Source organism: Macrobrachium nipponense, chromosome 39, assembly GCF_015104395.2.
Source record: "Macrobrachium nipponense isolate FS-2020 chromosome 39, ASM1510439v2, whole genome shotgun sequence".
Taxonomy (NCBI): domain Eukaryota; kingdom Metazoa; phylum Arthropoda; class Malacostraca; order Decapoda; family Palaemonidae; genus Macrobrachium; species Macrobrachium nipponense.
Window position 1 is genome coordinate 60,094,227 of NC_061099.1, and position 16,787 is coordinate 60,111,013.

Here is a 16,787-nt window from a genome sequence, read left to right on the forward strand (position 1 = left end):
TTTGGCAACCTACTGAAATGACCCTCAAGGCAGCTGTTAGTGTTGCAATACCTGTCATTTCAAACGCTCCTTCAGGAATGGAAGGATACTGACGAAGAGACGTTTTACAGGCAAAGCGATCATGATATAGTTGTAGAAATAATGGATTCCAAGATGAGGGAAGCTTCAGTTACAATTCCACTCATGCAGGTTTCGAATTAGCAGATATATTCGAAGATTCAATGGATGATCTCACTGTTGATTATGTAATAGAAAGAGACGCAACCCAGAAATGTTGCCTTCTCACTTTTGGATGAAGAGTCGGTTAAATAGTTCCGTGGTAACTGAAAGGGCTAAGGAAAATAGAGGGGGGTTAATCACAGTGGTACCAAAATATATTCGTCTTTAAACATGCGAAGAAAACATAGGTAGGGAGAAGAATCCGAATCTTTGCAATATTTTGGAAAAAAAAAAAAAAATCTTGCCAAGAGAGTGACCCTCAAAATGTTTTAATTTGGCGTATATCCACCTTTGCAGCGTGTTTAGTACAAGCCCGTTGGGGATGACCGTAAAAAAACAAAAAAACAAAAAAACTGTAATACAAAGAAATATTAGTCGTAGATAACGACCCCCGAAATTTGCTTGGGGTCACTATCTAGGAAAGAATAAAAGAAAAAAATAAAACTGATTTGAGTTGAAGGTTAGTCGTCAGTTCTCAAACTTGTGATGTAGGGTTTTCATTCCATTGTTAAGAACTCGTGCCGAAAAGGCATATTACCAAAGCACCTCAGTGGCATGGTCGGTATGGTGTTGGTGAGCCACCTCGTTGGTCGCGAGTTCGATTCTCTGGCCTTCCACTGAGGGGTGGGAGATGTGTATTTCTGGTGATAGAAGTTCACTCTCGACGTGGTTCCCGTTGCTGAATAACCACTGGTTCCATGCAACGTAAAAACATCATATAAACAAACAAACCAAAGCGCGTATTCAGAATTAAAACCTTGTTCAAAAAGCGCGACAAAAGAGCGGCGTTTGTTTCGTCTTCACCAGATTTAACTGGGAAAATATTCTTTCAACACAGGAAGAAGAGTGTGGCAATACAAAGAGGCCACACATGACATCAGACAATAAACTAAACATGGACTGACCATTTCCGTCTAATATATTCCTTAAATTATGCCAAATTTCAGGTACTTCCTGAGAAAGCATGGGATGGTCTCCTTTGCCCAAATAAGGCCCTTCATTCTTCCTGTAAGTCATCAAGCTGATGCTCAGACACTAAAGAAAGAAAGTTCAGCGCAAGTTTAATGATGGACTTCAGCTGTCTTTCAGTATTTTGGCTCCACGTTGAGCAACACAGCAATGACACTGTCTCCTTATAAACGAAACCTCTCGCATATCTGACAAGAAAGTTGTGAAAAGAACATTAAGCAATCTGACCGAAACCTGCTTTCATTTTCCCCTAGATTGTCTGTTTCAGGACTCTCTGTACATCATTTTCAAGAATTTGGAGATTTTCACATTTTCATTTCAAGCTTTGAGTTAATTTTTTCAAGATCTTAAAGATTTTTCCAGCGCTGGTAGCACCGGTCGTGCGCGTGGGGGAACAGGAGGTAAAGTCTGGTTAACGAGCTTGTGATCACATTTCAGCCGCTCACTTTTGACATGGGGATTCGCGCTTTCGTAAAACCCCGGCTGGAAAATGATGCTGTTAAGTAACCATTTGCGATCGTCAGCTTAACATAAATTAAATTATTTTAAATTCACAATGGACATGAAATAGATTTTGTGATATTGTGGCTATGAAACAAAGTTCTCGTATCATTCAATAGTTTTATTATGGTTAACTGATTCATTTACCAGTTTCCGCAATGTAATATTAAAACCTCGCTTTATTCTTTCATTACGAAATATAGTAAGAACATTTCCGCATATATATCTAATATACGTCAAGTACCACAGTTTACTCACTGTCAAACTCAATAGCTTAGGAAAGCAAAATGCCTCTTAATTTACACTTGGAGGGCTACATCTGCAATATTCAACGTGGTTATTGTTATGAAAGGTTCTGAGCAACAATTTCCCCAACCAGAGAAAAAGCAGCCATAGCCAAACCGAGAATGAGAAGCAAGAAAGGTCCTTGTAAGTGAATGATGGTGAGAGATCGTATAATCTGTTCTTCCTCATCTGTAGGTAACTCCTCTGTTGCTGCCTGTTGCTCTTGGAACTTTTTCTGCCTCCTCTGACTCTCGATCCTGGCTTCGTTCAAGGTGTCAACTCCCCCATTTTTTCATACAGTCCTCCCTGTGGGAAAACAGGTGCTGGGTCATCTCGTCTAACCTTCACTTTTCAGTTATCTCTTTCCTCCTTTTCAACACTTCCAAGTTTGTACGTACTTCCCTTCGGTACGAACCCAGCATGTGTGTGTGTCCACCTTTGTCAGAGTTAGGGATGCACTGATACCAAATTTTTTGCCGATACCGATACCTGTTACCTCCATATTACTGTTACTTAAGGGAATATATATTGTTACTAAAATCATTCTTGTTCTCTGGTTATTGTATATTAAAGGTTAAAAATTGAAAGGTCATATAAATTCTACTGAAAAAAGAACATCATGTATAACTATTAAGTATTTAAGTCCCTTTATTACCTTAACATAGTTTGGATTATATTATGGCTACCATTAGAAGATTTGTAACAATTTAGGTACGTAGAGCTTACTCGAATTCATTGGGTGACAAGGAATCTGAAATGATTATACTCTGTTTTTTTCCATCTGTCCATCCGCCTGTTGTGGTCGCGCATGGTAACACTGCGTCCCGGGCTTTAAATAGTTGCGCTATCTGTAAGTTTTTATTTTTAGGTAAATAAAAGGATATCTGGGTGTGTAACATTTGCAACTGAAAAGTGTTTTAATAATTTACTGTATGCGAATTACACCGTTAATATTCGAAATAGGATATTATTTAAAGCCTGGGACGCAGTGTTACCATGTGCAAACATCACAGACGGATGGACAGATGAAAAAAAAACAGAGTATAGTATGTACTTTTATTCCGAGTTTTTATTTATATATTGGCTAGAAAACAGTTAGCAGACTCATTTATTTAGTTATTATTCTAAAAGGTTCTAGTTTGATGGGTTTTATTAATATATCGATTTTAGGAAGTCTGGAAGGTTTTTAAATTCCTATACTAATGACCAAAGTATTGGCCAGAAATTCACTGATACCGATACCGATACTTGGGCACATCCCTAGTTCAAACTTCAGGGTAAACGTCAGCTAAGTAAAGCAGACGGATGCACGAGGATATATCGTTTATTAATGTAATAATTTGTCGACCACACAATATAGATATGAGTGTATATAATACTTTGATCACCGAGGGGCTGGTACTAAACACGGCGTTCGCAAGGTGCTTCAGCCATGTTTAGTACTAGCTCCTCAGAGTAAGTGACAAAGGTGGATACATATTGGGTATACCCTTCATTTCAAACTATCCTCTTTTCATTCTTGCGACCAACACCAGTTGTAAAACATTCAGACCCCCATTTTGTCTGATTACGTTAACTTTTTCACCCTTCCGCTGTATTCTGAAATTTCACCCTCCTGATTCACTTTATACTATACCGACAATTCATCTTGAGAGCCTCTATCTTTGATTACTTCAAATAGAAAAGGGTTGACATATTCTTCATATTTCATAAGCTTTGCAGAATTGTTTTCATCGTTTCGTATTACATACCCTCGCCCCATAACGCGACTCACAATCTCGAGGCATGGTCTACAGCGTTGTTTTATTTATTTTGGGGAAGGGGGCGGGGGGGAGCCGACAGGGGTGCCCACCTCATGTATAGGTGTCAAGCTTTAGGAGCCGAAGTATTTTCTCTCATTAAAGTCTTCATTACATTAGTAGTCTTCTACTAATGTAATGAAGAAAATATTGTTATGAACTGATGACTACTATTAGTAGTCATCAGTTCATAACAATATTTTCCATTCACACACTCACACACACACACACACACACACACACACAAAACACACACATATTTAAGATATGCAGTCTTTTTACCTCAAGAACAGCTATCATGAGCCTGTCCAACTGGGTCTGAATGGAGCGTCAAAGGGGATGGGCCAGGCAGCAAGTCCAGGCAGAACGTTTTCCCTTCCGACGTACAGCTTTTCGTGCTTCCGTCTGCTCTGGTGAAGTACATGGGCAATATTTTGTTCGATGTATCGCTTCCCGTCCATGTAGGCTTCACTATGAATAATATACGAAATAACTGATAAGACAACAATTTTCGATGCCAAACGATTCTCATCTTGTTCAGTGAAATTGAAATAGACTTACAGACAATTCAAGAAAAGACAATAACCGAATCACACATTCGTCCTTGTAAATAAAGAACGTGGACCAATGCAGCATAAGAAAAGCCAGCCGATTACCTACCAAAGATAAAAAAGTGACATCCACAGTGTAACAAAATATGGCCATGCAGAGACTGTCACTCACAACCCAGCAAATGGCAATGTTATGGTGAAGTCAGAATCATTTCATGCCTGTGGTTTTTTATAAAGACTTTGATATCCTAAATTTTAACAGAAGTCTTCGACTTTACAAGAGGAAATGGAGAATTTAGACTCTCACATAACTTACTTATGGTCGGCGGCTCTTTGAAGTCCTTCCATGACTGAAGGTCCAACATCCATTAATCGAGCGAGAGTCTGGAATTCCACGGAATCTGACTGTTGAAAAAATGCTCGGAATTCCGCTCCGTAGGCGGAGAGATTACGCTGAAACGGAAATTGGACACAGTATCCAAAAAATATATAAATGGATGTAAAAAGACATCAAATTAATTGTATTTTTTTCCTGTAATGGTAACGGGTGAAACATTGGTTAATGATTTATAAGCAATTGTTGTTTCGTCTTTTAGTACAGCTGCAATGAATGTGAATTTATTACAAGGTAGAGTCTGCAGATTAGGGTATTAGTGCCGTAGACGTTGTTAAAAACAAACAGACGTTATCTTTTCATGTTGTGGTATATAGGTGTACAGGATATCTCTTGGCTATTTTAATTTAAGCGTGGTCACAATAACAATCATCTTTTCGAAAGTGACCGACGACGACACTGCAGGAAAGCCAGATCGTGGTAACATCCTAATGGGATGATTATTGCTTCGTTACTGAACATACTCAAGATATTCAAGAGTGCTTGCATAGATAACCTGTCTCCCACAAAAATAAACAAACCTGTCCACAGTTTTGATTAGGTCCTCTATGGTTTCAGCCCTAGGTGGGTACTTGGGCAAGGTTAGATACGCAGTGAGGTTTCCCCTGTAGGCCGTCCCGATGATGAAAGCGAAGACGAGCCACGTAGTCATCAGGATACGCACAGAGGCGGTCATGGGCAACCATTTGGAAAGGGGCTGAGATAAAAGGGTGCCAACTATCACCTCTGCCACGAAGCCAGTCCTGATCCTCTTGGCTTGATAGAGCGAATGGCTGATACGGTTTAACTGGAAAGGAAAGATGAAAATGCTTCACCTCCTTTCGACTGGTTTACAGTACATTCTGTTTATTTAGTTTAAAAGTAGCTACTAATCATCCAGTTTAAAAATAGTTACTAATGACTGAAAGCTCTAGATACTAGCGATTTCTGCTTTCTAGTATAGGAAAAGATTTCGACTCGATAATAGAACTAATTTGCGAAGAATGACAAGAAATTTTTTTATACATTTCAATGACCTGCAAAATGAGTTTATTTGTCTCTACAACAAACCAGTTCAGTGATTGATCTTTGTTTCGGTGTCATTATCGTTGGAATTCATCAAAAAGTTGGTATGAAATGTAATTTTAATGTGGTATACAGCGCGGTAAATTTACAGGATATTAAAAATGCGAAACATGATCACTTATATCTGAAATAAAGAGCTGTTTTCCATGATCTTACCATGAACAACAAAACAGGTACTATGAGCAACACAACCAAAATGGCCACCCAGACAGCATCAGCCAGAGGGTAATAAAGGCTTTCCCATTTGGGGCTTAGCTGTGGCTTAGAGGCGCAGAAGGCCATGGAAGCAAATTCGTATGTGTAGGAGTAATCGTAGCGGTCCATTCGTTGGGGGAACACGAAATGGAAGACGGTGGCCATGAAGGAGGCTCTTTCCGTCACTCTCTGAGCAACCTGAAGCAGAAAAAATAAGACGGGAAATTTTTAGTCAATTTGCCTGCTTAATGTTTTAGGCAGTCCTCAGTTTACGATGGGGGTTCCGTTCTTGAAACGCATTATAAGCCGAAAATAGTCGTTGGGAATCATTAAAAAGCCTAAGAAAACCTTACTTTTAATGCTTTGGGTGTATTAAGAAGTATGTAAACTGCATTATTTTGCTTTTTCTATAAAAAAAGCCTTCAAATATCGTTTATTTTGCCTTTTTGGAGTCATATTCTTCTGTCGGATTGGCGTCGTAAGCGTCTTAACCCTGGAACGTGCGTCATAAACCTGGATATAATTTTTGATGAATATAATTGAAAACTGTTGTAACCTGGGAACAGCGCAAGCTGCAACCGTTGTAAACCGGGGAGTGCTACTTAATGTGTCTACTTAATTTTATGATGATATTCCATAGCTAGGGGAATCATGTTGAAATGTGTCCCTTCTTTAACCTTTTCTTACTTATGAGAAGATATATTAGCTGTCGAAATACTTAAATTACTTGGCTTAACTATCACTAACAGGATAAAAGTGATTTTACAATAAGAACTGACATGGCAGTCAACCTGATATAAATGTACATGTTATATTTGCATGGTGTGTGACCAATAATATATTGAAATATGTGATTAAAATGGAAGAAACCTTCCTTTATGAATGCTGAACCATACACATGCTAAATCTATGTGTGTATAGAATAGAATAGAATATATAGAATTTAGGTCAAAGGCCAATGCTATGGACTTTTGAGGTCGTTTATTGTTGAAAAGGTAATTGACTTTGGAAAGGGTTGGAAACCTAGCAGTTGCCATATGAATCAACTGTTAGGAGAGTGTGGAAAGTTGGATGAAGGAAAGATTATGAAAGGTGGCACAGTAAAAGGTTAATTGAAAGCGGTTGCAGCTAGGGGCCCAAGGAATGCACAACGGACCATAAGTAATGCCTACACAAGGTACACTGACAGCACTACCCCCTTATGGAGTATGTGTATATAGATGCAAGTGTGATAATCTGCTCTCACTCACATGTCCTCACCATCATCCCAGTTTGTTTTCGTCGGAATGTTTTGTAACCTTGAAGTTGAGGGCTTCCGCTATAGCTTTGAGAAGCATGGCATCAGTGCCCTTGTAAGTCTCAGTAGCTGTTCCGTCTTCTGGGTTTTCGGTCTTTATGGTAGTCCAGTAAGGTGCATAGGTCAAGGCCGTTATGTTTACGGTTGCTCCGTAGAAGCTGGAATGCATTTCGTAATCAGTGTTTAAGGGATTTAGCAGATGATGATGATCCAGAGTTTCAGAATTATTGTGTAGTTTGGCACCACCGCTTTTACATGTTTCTCATTCCAAGTGGTAGTCATAATATGGTCTTACTATTTTGGGATTCGTGTATACTTGAAAGTATTTTGCATCTATCTGTCTATACCTTATGTATAGGTTATTACAATATGTATAAGCTAACGAAGATAGGCAAGCAGTTTCATTAGCAGAAATAATGGTACCTATAACATTGAGTTAATGCTGCTTTTTTATCACTAGCATATTTGTTCTCACATAAAAAAAGCCATTTATGGTATTAACAAAATGATATTAAATTTTGCCAGTACTACGTTGAAGCTTTCTTTCTTATTATTATTATTATTATTGATAATATTCAGATCGCCATGGAATTTGGAAGAGTTGTATCCCGTGGTCCCTTGAGTAATTGAACTAAATGATTAAAGTACTGACCGACTTTCAAAATCGCACGATCAGGAAATTGGCTAAAATCGTCATAAATTGTAAGCAGTAGTGTCTGTTGCTTCACAGCTATGAGATAATCTGTATTTCATTATGAATCCTTGAGGTAATCAGATTAAGTGAAGTAAAGGTACAAGACAATCACAAAATGTAAGAAGTGTTTAAGGTAATAGCAAAGAAACCCAAAGTTTATGAATTTAGGACAGGAATTAGTGCTAAAATAATTATGATTACTTGATTGCCAAAAATCTCCAAAATCGTTTTGGCCAAAGGTGAAATGCAACTTAGAGTAGACTTACTTGGAGTACTTTTCTGGAAACAAATGTGTTTGTCCAAATGGAGTAAATCCTCTCTTGTTTGTCCACGAAGCAATTCGAACGACAACTGCTCCAGAACTGCTGTAGGGCAGGTAGTTATAGATGTTCCACCTGCTAACAATTTCTACTCTAGCAAAGTGTTATGACAAATTTGCTGATGCAGTTGATTATATATATATATATATATATATATAAATATATATATATATATATATATTATAATATATATATAGAGATGCATCGGATGTCTGAAAATGGGATTTGCGGATGCGGATATAAATTTTTAAAAATTTGCGGATGTCAGTATTTTAAATTTCTGGATGCAGACACATTGTAAATCTAAATAATTTAGATACGGTGTGTAATTTTTAAGACGGTTTTCAGTCATATAATTCAAAGTTATGTTGTTACCACATAATATTTGATGTACTAATTGAAAGTAGAAAGGTAAGTAGATACTCATGTAAATGTGTGTACAATTTCATATGAATGTACAAACAGTAACAGCGATATACGAAACGTTTTAGTTGTCTTGGCACGAGGTTATTTCATGCTCACTGCATGACAGGGGTAATGAAGAGAGAATTTCCTAAAAACGCAATACCTGCCCTTATGACTACAACTACTGTAAATGACATGAAATTACTAAAACAAACATGCTTTAAAACTAATATGCTATAAAATTGATATGTTTTAACAGAGCTATTTGTAAAGTATATACTGCATGAAATGTGTACTAATTGTGTATCATCTATAATAAAATGATATACATATAAGTATGAACTATTGAACACTGACAGGGGGTGCTATCCGCATATCCGCATTCTCAAACTATGGATACGCATGCAGATGTTACTTGCAATGCTAATGCGGATGCGGATGTTAAGAAATTGTCAATGCTGGAGAGGATTTATAATAAATTTAGATAAACCATGGATTCAGATATCCGATACATCTCATATATATATATATATATATATATATATATATATATATATATATATATATATATATATATATATATATAATAGATTCTTTGTGCTAGTCCTAGATTTTTATCAGGGATTAATTTTGAACCGTTAACAGATCCTTTTGTATGATGTTTTGGTTGCAGGAGTCGGAAGGAATAGGTGCCATGACTATGAACCACAAATTAAGGTAGAATAAAATTTGAGAAGAATGAATGTAAATCGGAATTTGTTAAGAAACGAAAGTGTAAATGAAAATTCGAAAGGGATTTTGATAAGGACCTTAATGATAATGATGATAAATTCAATGGATGCAGCTTTATAAAGCACATATATTAATTATAATATTGAGGCTATTAGAAGGGAAGTAAGGTCATGAACAGTGTTCATCTCTATAAAGTAAGCGTTTAAATACTGATAAGGAAACGTTTGAAACAGTATTTTATCCAGAGCATCAAGTGTAAGACAAATATGTATTGGGAATCGGGGAAGGGGGGAGGGGTTAAAGTCCAGGGGTGATGAGGAGGAGGAAGTAGTGTTAAGGTTAGAAAGAGTGAGCATTGTTCTTAAGATGGAAGAAGCCGCATCCTCAGTGGAGATGAAAATGAATACAGTAAACCTCCCAAATTCGTGGACTCACTGATTCGCGGATTTCTCTTTGGAACATATTATATACATATTATTCGTGGAAATTTCACCTATTAGCGGTATTTATTCACTTACTCTGTTTTCATATAATTTTTATGACTAGATGCACTTTTGTGGTAAAACTGTTTTTATAGTATTTTATTGTGTGTTTGAACTACCAAAATAGGCAGTTCTAAGCATTTTAGAGTTGTTTTAAGTATTTGCGGATTTCAGCGAATCCGGGGGTCCACTACACTAGGCATTATTATCATTATTACTTGACCTTATGTCACGAAGAGTCATCTCAGCATTGATGGCTATTGCGTTCATCATGGAGAAAGTCCAGTGCTCCTTCAGGAGAGACTGGAGAGATGACAGAGGGAGACCTGTTACTAAGAGAAGCCTCGAAGACCACAACATGGAGTCGCCCTTGGAGCGAATGGTCCGCGAAAGCCCTGATGAAGTTCAGGTCTTCGCTTACAACTACAACCATGATGTTCCATGACAGTTGGCGGAATGGGGACAAAGAGCAGTTTTAGGACACTTTCATTATACACACACCTGTATATATATATATATATATAGTATATATATATATATAATATATATATATATATATATATATATATATATATATGAGTATGACTCACGTTTACGCGAGATACTTTCATACTGTCAAGGACCAAGTCACAAATATTTAATTTCGAAATTACTATACCTTGGTAATATCACACTTGCACCACTAGACCTTTGGTCCAGATACGGTGAAAACTGAGTAACGATATAAGGGAAAGTTGCAAACTCCATAAAAATGGAAAAGTTTAACTTTAAAAATTACAATCACCTTTCTCGCGTGCCGTATTAGTCCAGAGAAGTCGTCCCGTGTAGAATTGGCTTGTCTTGAGACCTTAAACACTCCACATCCCCAGGACAATTCTTGACGAAGTAATTTCTGTGGAAATTCACATTGCAAAAACAGTAATGATAAAAGAGGCGCATTTTTGGCAATTATCTACAAGATTGCTGTTATATTGTCCAGTAATGGAATTTAAAGACATGGACGTCAATGATTTTCATTAAATCTAAGTCATTTTTGGCAGTTGTATGAGAATCATCATGTATGAAGTGTATCTTTTTAAATAAATCATTACAATTTATCATAATATTGACAGGGAATTATTCAGTAGAAGCTGAAATATGATAAAAAAGGCAATCGAATAACGCTCAACTGTGAAAGCAATGCTTTGAACCAGAATAGACCTAACTGGATACGTCTACCAATGCCTGACATTTTTCCTGAACTTCTACTAGAGGAAGTTACAACTCCACTTCCATAACTAGGAACACCCAGAAGTTGCCCTGACAAAACGGAATATGACTAAAATGAAAACGGCCACTTAAGGACCTTGCTAACCTGCATGACAGCGAGAGACTCGGTTTCTTTCTCTTGGACTATAAAACAGAAGAGCGTTTGAATGTCTAGGGCCTCTGTCAGTACGGCTCGGATGACTGCGGCACCATCTTTGAGCGGAGTCTCTGCGGTCTCTGGGAAATCACCAGAATTTTGTTTTTGACATTATTTAAAAACTTCATCTCCATTACGTGGTTTAAGAGACAGTTTGTTATTTATAGCCGTTTTTTAAGTTACAACTAATCGGTTTTAAGAAAGTTCGTGGTTTGGGAAACATTTAGCAAACGAAGCTTAGACCTATAGTGCATCTTGAGATACATAGCTATATCTGTTGGGTAGCGAAGGCCGTCAAAGTCATTTGTCAATATTAATGAAAATGTACAAAGATACAAAGCAACATCCTTATTTACAGTATGATTGTTTCAGAAATTAAAACTGACCCTAGGTTAAACTGATAATATTAAACGATTTTATTTCCTAAACTTTAAACAATATATCGATAATATTCAACTCTGAATTTAAATGCATGGCTATATGTAATCATTTATCCTGATTTAAAATGCTCTCGGTACAGACTTACTGTTGGTGTGACGGCTGAAGGTTTTTCCCGCGTTGCTGAAGACAAAGACATAATTCAGGCTGAAAACCACAATCAGGAAGGACCTCAGAGTCATTTGGTGGCTTTAGCTATTGCACCTGCGACAATATAAAAGATATAAAGGAAATAATACCACCGTCTTGCTCTGTTATGTGTGTGTTTTTTATGCGGGAAAGTTCTAGTATCTAAGTACAGTTTTATAATTGTACGGTGCAGTGCCGGATCAAGACTCTTTGGGGCCCTTAGGTTAAGGATACGGAAGGGTCCCTGTCGGCGAGCCAGTTAGCCAAATCAATGGGGTTTTTGAAATATGAGCAATTCTAGAAGCATTTGAAGCTATATGCAAAGCAATATCGAGGGAATTGGAGCAATACACAATAATTAAGATTAGGTTAATTATGCTTATTTTGAGAGTATACAGCACTTAGCTTATTAGCCTAACTCTTTGCAGTTATACAATGTTTAATATTATGTCTAGTTCGAGGCCACGGGGTCCCCAGGCTTGGAGACCCTTAGGCTTAGCCTAGTTAGCCAATTGAGTAGTCCGCCACTGGTACGGTGAGAAAGAGAGAGAGAGAGAGAGAGAGAGAGAGAGAGAGAGAGAGAGAGAGAGAGAGAGCGTAGGAAATCGAAGCTTCGTGATCCATACAATTTTATCCTATTCAGTCTGTGACGCTCTTTGTGATTTATAGGACTTATTTTTTTAAATCTTTATCTTGTAGATGTTTGTTCTGACAATTCTGTTAATGTTTTACTTATTGTTTGCCTCTGTTGAATCCTTTACACCAGGGGTTCTTAACTTTTTCATGACTCCTAACCCCCAATGGTTTCCATACCCACTTTGCTCAAGTCACTTAAGTCCTATTTGTTGAGAATGTAACGTAATATACTGAGCTTTATACATACTTTAGGTATGAACAGCTAAGAATAGAACATACAAGAAAATCAAGCATTTATGGTTTTGTACACTTGGATATTTTATTTATAAAATTTAAATTGTAAATAAGCAACGAGTAATTTCGTAAGGTTCACTTTGATGTCTTCTGTATTTTAAGATCTTATTTGTGATAAATTCCATAAATGATTAAAGTATCCTGCTTAAGAAAGAACATTAGTTGACTTTACTTATTTCATTCGTGAAAGTTTAGAATAGTACCCAAGTCGCTTTTCAGTATGGAATGGCAGTTCTAATTCATAATTCATCAATGTATACCTATGCATTCATTGACATATTAAAATCAAATATATACAAATGTCCAGAGAGCAAGTCCCATACCCCCAGCATGTGGTTCTCATACTCCCAAGAGGTATTTGATACTCCCAAGGGGCATGGATACCCCCAGTTGAGAAGTGAGAACCCCTGCTTTTCACTGACCAATACCCTCGGTTGATGTAGTAAGCAACTAATCCTGATGGCTTTTCTGCGTAAGACTTTTGCATTGACAATAGTCATTTATTCGTATCTGGCAATACTTATTAGTAGAAAATAAGTACTTCCCTTGATTTACTACAAGCATGTGTAAATTTTAATTTCCAAAGGTAGAATCTTTGTTTTAAATCACATGGTAAAAACAGGAGCAGTAAATGACAAGCACAGTAAAATCTTCCTTTATTTTTCTAACAATACAATTATTGGATGCTGATACTTTTGCAGAACTGTGCCACAAGAAAATGCTGTTCATATATACGACATTGGTGGCATTTTAACAATTAAAGGAGATAGAAAAGCTAATCACTCAACGAGCAGGATGCAAAATCACTACATGAAATAATTACTACGCTAATCGTTTCTACTTTTGATGAATGAGACGTTTAAAGAATGATTGTTTGTATGGCGTTTTTACGTTGCATGGAACCAGTATTGCTTTACGTGACTTCCGAGAACCGAACTCGCGGCCACCGAGGTGACAGGCAAAGACCATACCAACCACGCCACTGAGGCGTTTGTTTAGGGAAAGAGAAACATCTCTTATGACGATTGAATTTTTCTTAGTTGTTGTTGTAATATAATGTGTTTTGTCTCACTACGCTGTGCTAACTGGAGATACTTTTTGATAGATTATGACCATTTTTAACATTATTTATTCGTTTTGCTAATAATTAGTTTTGCCTTTCGTACAGTACTGCCAAGAAAAATTCAAAGAAAAGTAAGATAGAACGTCATGAATGACATCAAGGTCTCATTAAATTAAAATAATTTTAGTGTATTTCGATGAATAGAGTAAATTCTCGTAGAAAATTAATGTCCGTTAAAAGGCATCTCATTACATACAAACTCAATTATGTTTGCCTATCATAAGTAAGCTTGTTTTTGTTTACTTGGGGAGTAAACCCACAAACTACTTTGTTGTTGTTCTTGTTGGGGGCAAGGAAAGGTCCACGGAAGAGCCGAAAAAGGTGAGTTAAAGATACATGAATTTTAGGATAGGGTATTTATGATTTATTTACTAGAATGAAAATGTAAGAAATAAATGTGCATGTTAAACAGTACAGAACAGTTATTTGTAATATAAAATATAGCGTATTTATGTTAATTTTCGTCGGTGAAACAACGCTCTATTTGACCGTAGATTTTATTGTGCAGCCCGAGTAGACTGGAGGTCGGATCACACCTTGTTGGGTATGAATGATGATTTTTTTTTTATAAGAAAAAATATACACAAACGCACGTGCACCAAGCTATCCATTTCTGTCAATGATTCTCCCGAGTCGACAGGGAATAGATTGAATTAACTTTCTGCAGAAATGGTTCACTCCACTTAACAAGCGCCATGCATTTTGCACTATTTCGAATTCATTTCCCCTCCCGGCAGACGAATTGGCGTGAATCTGTTGATTTAAGTAAGGCCATAAGTCAGTCATTGGGTGAATATCACTTCCCAAGTTAGGCCACTGGATGGTCCTGATCTGTGGGTGATGACTGAGCCAGTCAAGTACTTCCCAGTCTTTGTACAGGGTGTTATTGTTGTGTACTAATATTGCAGGATTTGCCGGCGTGAATCCATTTTGTATGACAAATGGAAGTAAATTTGTTCTTAGAAGAGAGATATAGGTTTTTGGAGTCAGTACCGATTCCATTTGTTGCAATTCTCCTGTCCCGTGTGCCCACATCCATCCCCATAATGCTAAGTCGAAATCTTTTTCCACCTGTGAGGTTGCTACGTGGCTGCATCGACCGGGATGATTGTTAAAGGGGAAAATACACTTTCCAGATCTTTTAAAGTACATTTCTGCACTGAATATCACTCTTTCCCAGAATTCTGGTCCTAGACTTATGTGGTAAATAGCAAAGATCAATCTCTCCAGTCTAAATGCGCGGGAGAGATGCTCTCTTGGGTAGGTCTGAATTTCCAGCTCTGAGCTTGACTGTGCAGAGTATGATAAGCCCGCACGGTTCCTGTTATTAAAAGGATGGACAACATAGCTGCTTCTAGTCCCCTTTGTTTGAGTACACTTTTTGTAATCTTTGGCAACTGGCGTCTCGTGATTCTTTCGGGGTCTGCCGGATCTAGGTTTGGTAAGAACGCTGCCCTCTGTCTGCCACCGGTGGATCCATCTGTAAACAGTCGAGACACTGGTTCCACTCTCCTGCGCGATCTCTCTGGCAGACATCCCGCTTCCCCATTGCTGTATGAGGCGAGTTCGAGCATCAAGCAGCAGGAGTTTGTATGTACGACGCTCTTCCATGATGTTCGACTCCTGAATGGAATGAAAGGGATTTTGTAGTGTTCTTCTCAGACAACATTACAGCTAAATGGACTTGTGTTACTCCATAGCCTTTCTTACGGATAATGTTGAATGTAGTATATACTGTGTATTTTATTTCCTCTGAAGCAGAATTATTGAAATAATTTTATATAGACCATCTGAAAAATTTTAGCTTTTCAGGTTATCTGAATTTTTTTTGGGGGTGGGGGGAGGCGTTTAGAAATTTGGCCCAACGTTTAGAATATTAGCTGAGGTTCAGCATGAATGTTTTTTACTTGTAAAAAGAATTATGATAGCAATTATGAATACTCTACATGATTTGTGTGCTGAAAAGGTCATACAAAAGATGTTTTTTATGGTGAAAAATTTGCAAATGCGAAAGTGTGTTCGATAACCGGCATTTCTACTTAAATAATAAACCAACCATTCGAGAAAAGAGCCCGGTACAATTTCACAGGAATTATAAAGAAGGAAAGGGAACATTACTAGATGTAGCCATTTATTATAAAGGACTGATCAAGAAAGTTGAAACTGGATTTTTTATATTCTACACTTTGCGTCAAGAGCTGTGCACGATTAAAAAAAGGAGATAACTGACTTGGTATTTTGTCCAGAACCCTTGAGAGCATTGATCAAATTAATATCAATAAAGCGAGCCAAAAATAGAAAACCTACGCAAGACTTTAAGAAAAGACAGAGCTGCGTCATCTTATACGTAGAAAGCTCTCAAAATAACTTTATCAATGATAACCCAAATAATAATACAAGGTTTGAAAGGCTATTTTTCCAGCTTTAAACAGTATTATCATGGCAGAAATTGCATGAAGTAGAGAAGTAAAGTTCTCACTTGATTGTTCTTATGATGGCTATCTATTTGCATAATTGCACTCCTTATCTTCTGAAGAATTTTTAATGGAAAATTAATAGATCACTGGACATGAGCAATGGTTAGTCCATAGAAAGGCTAAGAGCCATGATGAATTTTTATTGGATTTATTCTTCAAGGATCGTGCATTAGGTATCTCATCGTAATGAAGGTTTTTACCCAACCAATCTGAAAGGGATTAATTTGCAAGGGTCAAGACTGCATATTTTAACATTATGATTGGGCGACCATTATAGTAAGAAGACTTTTTTTACTGTAGGGCGAACATTATTAGTAAGAAGAATTTTTTATACGGGGCGACATTATAGTAAAAGTTAGAATTTTTGACTACAAGGC

General features: G+C 37.2%; 1 pseudogene; it reads right to left on the reverse strand.

The window, feature by feature from the left end:
• Positions 1 to 218: 218 nt before the first annotated feature.
• LOC135210476 (ionotropic receptor 93a-like) lies at positions 219 to 10,341 on the reverse strand (annotated as a pseudogene).
• Between the last annotated feature and the right edge of the window lie 6,446 nt (positions 10,342 to 16,787).